Source organism: Herpailurus yagouaroundi, unplaced genomic scaffold (genome assembly GCF_014898765.1).
Source record: "Herpailurus yagouaroundi ecotype Mexico unplaced genomic scaffold, PumYag 162, whole genome shotgun sequence".
In the NCBI taxonomy this organism is placed as follows: Eukaryota; Metazoa; Chordata; class Mammalia; order Carnivora; family Felidae; genus Herpailurus; species Herpailurus yagouaroundi.
The window spans coordinates 20,261,513-20,271,894 of record NW_024412403.1 but is presented as its reverse complement, the minus strand read 5'-3'; positions in this window follow the sequence as shown (position 1 = coordinate 20,271,894).

Genomic DNA, 10,382 nt, shown 5'->3' with positions numbered 1-10,382 from the left:
AGAGAGAGGGAGACACAGAATCGGAAACAGGCTCCAGGCTCTGAGCCATCAGCCCAGAGCCCTACGCGGGGCTCGAACTCACGGACCGCGAGATCGTGACCTGGCTGAAGTCGGACGCTTAACCGACTGCGCCACCCAGGCGCCCCAAGACACCCATATTTCTAAGGTGTACCCCGATGGTTAAGAAATTTGTTCAACTGATGCGTTTGAGACTCTGTGGAACATTTTTGAGATCAGTAGCTCAGGTGGCTACATCCTGCTGTCCAAAGCTCTGTTGAAGGTAGCCTTAATTAACTAAATGCTGCGTATAAAAAATGGATTTTATCACGGTCTCTGTTAGTTGAACTAATCCAGGTTGGCCAATGGAGTGGTGTATCCGTGGCTGGAAGACAAGACAGAGTAGAAATGATGAGTAGATGGGTAGAGCAATTCTCTGTGGATCGCTCATGTATTTGGTACATCTTGCAAGAAAAGGCACCGCCCCTGGGTTCCAGACTCATTACTCCGAAGATGATTTGTATTGAACAACCCTGATGGATGGAGATAGTATCTCCTTTCAGGGCAAATGACAATCTTTTTTTTCAATTATCCAGTGTAACATTGTCTCCCTCCGTGCCAAAGCGAAGATAGGTTTGCCTGAAGCCTATTTTGAAATATTAGCATTTCCTAAACTTGCAATTCCTTTCCCACAATGCAACCCCTGTGTGTCCAGGTGTCACCTGACTCTCTTTCCGTCTCCCTGTGAAAATAGGGGCTCAGAGAAACGTCACAAGACAATGCTGTATTTCGGCCGTAGCTACTGCTATGAGTAATAAACCGTCTTTTACTGTTAGCCCAGCAGGCTCATGCTTTCTCACAGCATCAATAAAACTATGGCGAGGTAACTTGTTAGCTTACAAGTGGGATCAAAATCTCAGACCCTTTAAAGTCCTTGAGACTAATTAGCAGAAGTATACTTTTGTCTTTCGATCACAAAAGTACCTTAAATAATAGTGTGTTCCATTTTCTCTTTTGACATTAGACACCCTGTTTTCTGTTATTCCCTGACCATTCCACAGCCATAAAGTTCTAGGATTCGAGGAGATGATGAGCAGTTCCATCACATAGGAACAGAATAAGGGAACACAACTATACAGCACCTACCTTTACTCTCCTTTGCCCCATCTTGTCCTTTGTGTATCTTCTCCCTCCGTCTTTGTATTGTACTCTTAACTTCTATTCTGGGACACTGGTGATGGCTTTCCAGTTTGAAACAGTGAGCTAATAAGGATAACAAGTAAATGTGAATTAAAAAAAAATAACTTAGGTCCCCTGGGTGGCTCAGTCGTTTGAGTGTCTGACTCTTGATGTCAGCTCAGGCCATGATCTCACGGTTCATGAGTTCGAGCCACAGCCAGCTCCGCCCTGTCAGTGCAGAGCCTGCTTGGGACTCTCTCTTTCTCTCCCTCTATCTCTGCCCTTGCCCTGCTCACACACTCTCTCTCTCTCTCAAAATAAATAAACTTAAAAAAATAACTCAATGCTTATAAATATATTTTTAAGAATTAAAGAAAAAAAAAAAAGAGCTGTTTCATAAAACACCAAGCTCCTGTACCATTTTTGTGAGAAATTCAGTTCTCCTGGGAACACTGTTTGGGGATGTGTTATCCTTCTGGGTTTGTTTTGGTTGACGTTCATTAAGACAATAATCTAAGCTAATTCTTTCTGAGGTTCCATCATTTACTCATCTCACGGTGGTGAAAATTTGTACCTTAAAGCTTTTCTAGACTGTTCATCTCACACACACAGAATAAAAATGTGCACTTAATATTAAATATTGTCAACGTTGTTAGTTTTAAGTAAAAATAATAACAAACAACAACAAAATGGAAAGAAAATGCCTTAGCCTTTTAATTTAGACATGTGTCTATGATCCTACAATTCAATTGCATTTAATGGTAACTTAAGCACAAATACATATTTTTGCTATATATTGTGTATATATCACACATAATGCTTATATGCATTTATTCACTGTCATCAGTTAAACAGTAAGATATCTGGGAGCAAGGAAACTGGCTCTTCTTTCGTTAATTAGGAATCTCTGTTCAGGAAACTCATATTTTTGACCAACTGCATGTTGTTTAAATCAAATATATTGATTTATTTACACTCCTTATATCCTACAGGATATGCTTCTAAATAGACATTTATGTCAAATGAGCCATACACTTTTAAGCATCTTGGGGGATAAAAGAAAAGAAATGTGCATTAACATTAGAGATAATCTTATGCCGTAATTTAATTATCCTTTGTAAGCTATTACAATGCTTGTTATCTAACAGTCACAGAGAGGAGACTCATGACCTTTTAAGTTTTTCAAGATTATCTGAGAAACAGCAATTTCAAAGCATTTTTATCTGTGACACTGCACGGTGCAACAAAATGTAAAATTCAGAAATTACATCTATGATAAATCCCCAAAGAAGTTCCTTTATCACATTCATTGACATTTCTACAGTGCACAGATGAATTTATTACAGAACTTTTACCCAGTAAAACTGAATTAGATTAATGGAAGAGAAAAGCAATCTTAATTAGGTGTAAGCACACTTTGTGAATCTATTCCTATTTAACTTTTTTTTGATAAAAGTTCTTTTTTTTAAATGTTATGCTAAAATCTAAAACAATGAAAATTTGTATATCTGGATATGGGCCCTAGTTTTTTTTTTTTATACATTTGAAATAAAATTTAATGTTTAATTGTATTATAATTAATTATGCTGATGTGATATATAATTAAATAACTTGGCAGAAAGGTCACTTTTTTGTGTTGCATAAAAAAATAAAGTTTTACTTTCTGGCCATATGATACTTTTGAGAATAGGATATTTTTAAACATAAGATGCAAAAGGATTTTATTGTATACAGATGTATTTCTCTCATATGAAGAATATTTTGCTGAGTAAGGAATCTCAAAGTGCGGTAAGATTCAATTACACAGCTTGCCTAATGACCAGATAGTTCTGGCAGAACTAGTAATGGGTTGGGAATAAGGTGAAATCATTTTTCTTATTAATATGTGTGCTTCTTTATGGATAAGTTGTTTACCTCTGTATCTGGTGTATTTAAAAACAACAGGAGGAAGCTGAATAAAAAAATTTTGAAGTAACTTTCCTAGTCTAACGTAAGCATTTCTCACTAGTCTTCATTTAAAAAAGTTTCTGTAGGCTTGGGGCACCTGGGGGGGCTGAGTCAGTTAAGCGTCTGACTTTGGCTCAGGTCATGAGCTCATGGTTTGTGAGTGTGACCCCTCCATCCAGCTCTCTGCTGTCAGTACAGAGCCTGCTTTGGAACCTCTGTCCCTCCCTCTCTCTGCCCCTTCTCTCTCTCTCAGTCTCACTCTCAAAATAAATAAATAAACTTAAAAAAAAGTTTTGAAAGTGTGAGATACGTCTATGGATAAAGTCACATGTAATTTGAAACAACTGAGCAATAAAAAAATATTTTAAACAGATACAAGAACTAAATCAGTCGCCCAAAACTACACAGTAAAGTTTGTGGATAATTCTATATGTGAATATACTCATTAAAAAAACTTTTTTTAAAGTGTATTTATTTTGAGAGAGAGAGAGAGAGAGTAGGCATGTGAGCAAGGGAGAAAGGTAGCGAGAGGGAGAGAGAGAGAAAATCTCAAGCCGACCCCCAACTCTGCCAGTTCAGAGTCCCATGCAGGGCTTGGCCCTACCACCATGGGCGAGGGTGAGATCATGACCTGAGCCAAAATCCGGACTCCAACTCTTAACTGACGGAACCCAGGTGACCTCCCCCCGCCCCTACAAAAAAAGTTTCTAAGGCAAATATTTCAATAGCCATATTTGATAATAAAAAGTGAGCACACTTTTAACTGGGAGACTTTTATGTGAAAATACAAGATACAAATATTTGCAGCCCAAAGGTTACATTATAACTTTCTGGAGCAAAACTTGTGATCAGTTCCTTCACTGAAATATAAATTATTGCACCATGGTCAGCCAAGGCCAGTATTATTTCCATGTATGTTCCCTGATGCATCAGGCACAATTTAAACCTAAGAAGAAATGTCACTAGAAGAACATAGGAAACTTGCAGTTTCCTCTTCTGTTGTAAGGAGCTTCGAAGTCAGTCACCACTTCAGAAAAAGCTGAACAGACTGAAAAATCAACTCTTCTGGGATCCATAAAAGGGGAGAGAATACAGGGCAAACCTCTGCCCCCAAGGATGGAGACACAGAGGGGAATACAGGGAGTCTCAGATTATTTGAACAGACTATCGAGTGGAAACCACAGGGAAGCCAGCAGGGGGGAAGGAAAACCTAAATTAAAACTGACAGATGGCCTGAGGCTCAGTGCAGACAGCTCTTTGAGTTGAAAACCGGGTGGGGCACCTGGGTGGCTCAGTTGGTTGAGCTCAGGTCAGGATCTCACAGTTTGTGAGGTCGAGCCCCACATCAGGCTTGCCACTCCCTGTGCAGAGCCCTCTTTGGATCCTCTATGCCCCTCTCTCTGCCCCTTCCCTGCTCATGCTCTTTCTCAAAAATAAATAAACATTAAAAAAAAAAAAAAAAAAACCTTAAAATCCTGCTTTGGATTCTGGGTCTCCCTCCCTCCCTCACTCTCTCTCTCTCTCTCAAAAATAAAGCTTAACAAAATTTTAAAAATTTAAAATAAACAGGGGGACCCCATCAGCAGGAGCCTCCTACTAGTGTGAGATTTACCTCCCGGATCTCACCCAGGTTCTTGCCATAAATGTCAGAGAATCCTCTGATGCTTCTGGCAGGGAGAGAAGAAAAGAAACAGTTTTGAAACATCCCAGAGCACTCTGTTCTTAATAATGGTGGCCCTCGGGGGAAACTAATTATCCTGTGCCTAACCCGCTGGGGCTTTACCAGAACCTAACTGACCTGAGGGAAAGGAAAGGACAGACTCCAGTTAGCCCAACCCTTCCACATGTGAGAAGGGAAACCCCAACTCCTGCCCACTCTAGCCATCCTGTCCCCCCAAGGTCGGGGAGGAAAAAAACCCCTGAAAAACCGTTGTGAAGTTCACCGTCCAGAGGCATAGGCTCACTGAAAGACTGAGTCCTAATCATAGCATTATGGAATACTTCCTCTCCCCAATATGTCACCATCACTGTACTAAAAGCCTGCTTATAGCCGTTCCTTTTGTCAAATACCTCATGTCCCACTGCCAAGAAAAACTTATGAGGTATATCATACCAAAAGACAAAAGGCAAAAGGTATTTGGAAGAGGACACATAGCAGAGCAGAGCAGGGATATTGGAATTATGGAACCAGGAATTGAAAATAACTGCAATTAATATGCTAAGGGTTCTGATGGCTAAAGTACCAGCATGCAATGGAAGCAGAGGGACAGAAATCCAAGGAAGACCAAAAAGAAATAACAGAGATCAAAAACACTGTCAAAGAAATAAAGCACACATTTGATGAGCTCATTGTTAGACTGGACACAGCTGAGGACAGAATCCCTAAACTTGATGATATCTCAGAAATATCCCAAACTAAAAAGCAAAGTAGGTATGTGTTCTGGGACCAATAGTATGTGAGGGGTATTTAATGTAATGCCCCCGATTTCGAATCCGGGAGACCACCAAGGAGCCAATACCGATGCACGAGGGCTTATTTGCAAGCTTGAGCTTGGGCCCAAGTATACCCGACACAGCGGAACAGGGACTTGGACCCCTAGGTTAAGAGGTGGAGCAGTTTTATAGGGGCCAGTGGCCAATGGGATTGTAACACACACAGAAAGTTGCATAGTCATGTCAGTCCACACGCAGGTGGCCAATTGAATTACAATATACCCTATAGTAACTGTTTGAACTAGCCTATCACTCTGGTCAGAATTGGCACGCAAGTTTGGCGGGCAAAAGGCGGGGTTTACATTCTTTGGCTGTTAGGGGGTCTGCATTCCTACATGAGCCGTTTTCCAGTAAGGGTGTGCTCAGCAGCTTGACTAGGGTGGGGGAGTGTCTTAAGCAATAAGTAGGTCATGTGGGGGTTATACAGGAGATGGTGGGTGTAGCACAAAATGGAGTTAGTTTTGCTCTGCTTCTCCAGGGGTAGGGGATTTTTGTTAAATTCCTTGGGTCCCACATTTAAAAAGCAGAAAATAATATTATGCTAATTGAGAATTTGGAGAGGAAATGGTTTTCTGTCCATTAGACCTGTGACTTTCAAAAAGCAATACAGAATCCTTTTTTTTTTATTTTTTTTTTTAATGTTTGTTTATTTTTGACAGAGAGAGAGAGAGAAACAGAGCATGAGCTGGGGAGGGGCAGAGAGAAAGGGAGACAAAGAATCCGAAGCAGGCTCCAGGCTCTGAGCTGTCGGCACAGAACCCCACTTGGGGCTCGAGGTGGGGCTCGACGGGGGCTCCACCCAGGGCTTGAACTCAGAGACCCAGAGATCATGACCTGAGCCGAAGTCAGATGCTCAACTGACTGAGCCACCCAGGCACCCCATCAAAAAGCAATATAGATTCTAAGAAAAGTACAATTTCTAGAAGAATGAGGAAAGTAGCTTCACTGTGCCCCCCCCCAAAAAAAAATTAAAGGTAATTTTTTCACGATATTTCTGGGTTTGGTTTGTCCCACACCAGTTAACAATTTATAATTCCTGATTTTGCTAATATGTTTAATTTTAAATTATATGTTATACGAATGATGTGTATCCTCCTCTTTTTGCACTGAAATATAAACCACTTGAGGACTGAGATTAGCTCAGTTTGGAACCCTACTGTACCCCAAACATGACTTACCTTTGATCAGTCAACCTAGTGTACTTTCCTCATTTTCTATATCCAGTTTATAAACATACTTCTCAGTCTTTATTATAAATTCCATGTCATATATATGTGTATGTATATGTATATGTGTATGTATATGTATATGTATGTATGCATACACACACAAACTTTATATGCACAGTGTTTGTTGAGTGTTTATTTTAGTAATTTTATAAAGGAAACTTTTTAAAAGTTTATCATAATGAATAGTTTGAAAGTGTTTATAAAGAAAGAAAAAATATTTTTGATAGCTGAGGCAAAAGAAATAAATAAAACATTTTTAGTTTCATGCCCATTGTTGCATGAACTGGCATTTAAAATTTCTCAACTTGGACTTGGGAAATATGAAAGATAAAGGGGAGAATGATGAAGTGCTTTAAAAAAATAACCTTTAGCACACAAGACAAGACTGGGAGAGTAAAAACTCAGAGGATTCTCAGAAAATCTTGGTGTTTGTCATATGAAAATATTTTATTCCTCTGAAAACAGTGAAAAAATGTAAGAACTCTAAGACTTGAATAGGGCCACTCGAAGATATAATTTGTATCAATAAAAATGAGGGGTGAACACCAAATGTTGATGAACATATGGAGCAGCATGAACTCTCATTCAATTGATGGAAATCCCATATGGTACAACCACTTTAGAAGATGGTTTGGTCGTTTCTTATAAAACTAAACATTCTTTTAACCATAAGATCCTACAGTTGTGCTCCTTGGTATTTACCAAAGTGTGTGGAAAACATGTCCACAGAAAATCGTGCACACCCACATTTACAGCATCTTTATGTACAATTTTCAACACTTGGAAACAGCCAAGATGTTCTTCAATAAGTCATTGGATCAACAAATTTTGGTACATCCACCATGGATTATTATTCATAATTAAAGGGAAATATACTATCAAGCCATGTAAAAACATGAGAGAAGTTTAAATACACATTAAGTGAAAGAAGACAAATCTAAGAAGGCAACATACTGTACAATTTCAACCATATGACCTTCTGGAAAAGGAAAATTATGGAAACAGTAGAGGGATGGTGGTTTCCAAGGGATAGGGGTGAGGGAAGAAAAGACAAATAAGTGAAATCCAGGAGATTTTTAGGGCAGGAAATCTATTCGGTAAAATAAAGCAATGGTGGATACCCGTGTACAGAGAGAGAATTCTTCCTCAACCCTCAAGTTCTTCCAACTGGACTCAGATATAATTAACATAAGACAAGTTAACAGGAGAAAAAAAAAAAAAAACCAACAAAGTTTTATTATATGCAAACAGAGACCCAGCAATGAAACAAAGACCTGAAGGAATGACCAAGGCGGACAGTTTTTATATATTTTAAACAAGGACATGATAAATTTATGAGGAATTTAAAACATAAGGAAAACGGGTGTTTAGTAAGGAATTCTAAGTAGAGTTTGGACTGAGGTAGTAGATTATTAGTTCAAGAAAGAAAGTGGTAAGATTTATTTCTACAGCTTTCTAAACCTTAAAGTGTCTATCTCTGGTGATAAGGATGTCCTTTTACTTTCTAGCAGAGGGAGGATATTTTTCACATAGGAGATTTGTTTCCTGCTCTCAGAGGGACACTTAACGTGTGCTTGCATTGGTAGTCTTAAGTAACATTTATTTAAAATAATCAATATATCAAAGTGACACATTTTGAGAGTCGGCCCTTGGCTTCTACACTTGTCATTTTACATTTCTCAAAACCCATAGAATATACAACAACATAAAGAGTGAATCCTTATGTATACTATGGGCTTTAGTTATTAATAATAATAATAATATATCATTAGGAGTTCATCAGTTGTAACAAATGTTCCACACTTATGCAAAATGTTGTAGTGGGAGAAACTGGGTTGAGGCTAAGGGGTTGTGCGGAAACTATTTTCTACTCAAGTTTTCTACTGAAAAAAAAAAGGTTACTAATTAAAAAAGAAACTGAAGGGTGGAAACAAATGCATGGAATAGTCAAACAAAATATTTCCTTCTTTCTTTAAAAGAACATAATTTTGCATACTTCCATGACTAGATTAAAAACAAGACTTGGGGCGCCTGGGTGGCGCAGTCGGTTAAGCGTCCGACTTCAGCCAGGTCACGATCTTGCGGTCCGTGAGTTCGAGCCCCGCGTCGGGCTCTGGGCTGATGGCTCAGAGCCTGGAGCCTGTTTCCGATTCTGTGTCTCCCTCTCTCTCTGCCCCTCCCCCGTTCATGCTCTGTCTCTCTCTGTCCCAAAAATAAATAAACGTTGAAAAAAAAATTTTTTAAAAAACAAGACTTAATTATTTTCTCAGGAGCAAGAATCTGGAATAAAATTATGGCAATAGGTCTCGAGCCTGAATACAACAAAAAAACATGGAATTCTTCATCAGTTTCCTTCAAACTTGGAAAATGATTAAACAAAGAAAAACCAACAAAAAGAACTAAGTAATGCTCTTACAGTATTCCTTAATCAACAAATATTACAAAGAACTGTGAGCAACTGAAATTGCTGTCTTGGGAGAGCCTGGGTGGCTCAGTCAGTTAAGTGTCAGACTCTTGATTTTGGCTCAGGTCATGATCTCCTGGTTCATGAGTTCGAATCCCGCATCTGGCTCCGTGCTGATGGTGCAAACCTTGCTTGGGATTCTCTCTCCTCCTCTCTCTGTGCCCCTTCCTACCCATGCACGCTCTCTCTCTCAAAATAAATAAACACTTAAAAAGAAATTGCTTTCTTAGAAGTCTAAGAAGTAACCTAGGATCTTACAACGGTGAGGATTCTCCTCTGGTATTTGGCCAAGGGTCCCATTAAAACAGTTATATTACAAACATCTGTTGTTTATCTACTAAGATATTTCAGACATATTATAAAATTAGTGCAACCATGAAGAATGTCCCTGTTTCTTGATACAAATGATTTAATGAAAATAGCATCCACTAAATTCCGTGGTCAACTCAGCAAAACTCAACTCCTTCAGGCCACCTTCACAAGTCCATTTCTGGCTCTGTGAGGCCTAATACAATTATTGCTTGTATCTATGTAGTTAATGATTACTATAAACTATTTCCTAAAATGTATCTAATTCGTAATAGCTTAAGTTACATATTCAAAAACTATACTTAAAAGCTCTTTAAATACATCATTCCATTTCAGATTATGATATAATAGAAATTAAGAACCTGACTCTATTTTTGATACTTGGTTGCTTTCAAGCTCACTGTACAATTCAGCAACAGCCAGATGGTAAAGATGTGTAAGATTGGATATGGAGAAAGGGTACAGAGCTTCCATGCTCTCTCCAGGCCCTCCACTGCTCCCACAGCACATATTCACCAACCCAGAAGCTTTCCATACCCTGCCATTTTGGATTCTTTATGGAGCTTTCATCACATAGGCATGGCTGATTTAATCATTGGCCATTGGCTATTGAACTCAACCTCTAGCCCGTCTCCCATCTTCCTGGTGGTTACGGGGCAGAACTGAGATTTCCAGCCTTCTAATCACTTGGCTGGTGCCTCTGGCAAACAGCCCCCATCTTCAGGTAAGTTCCAAGAGTCACCTCATCAACATAACAAAAAAGA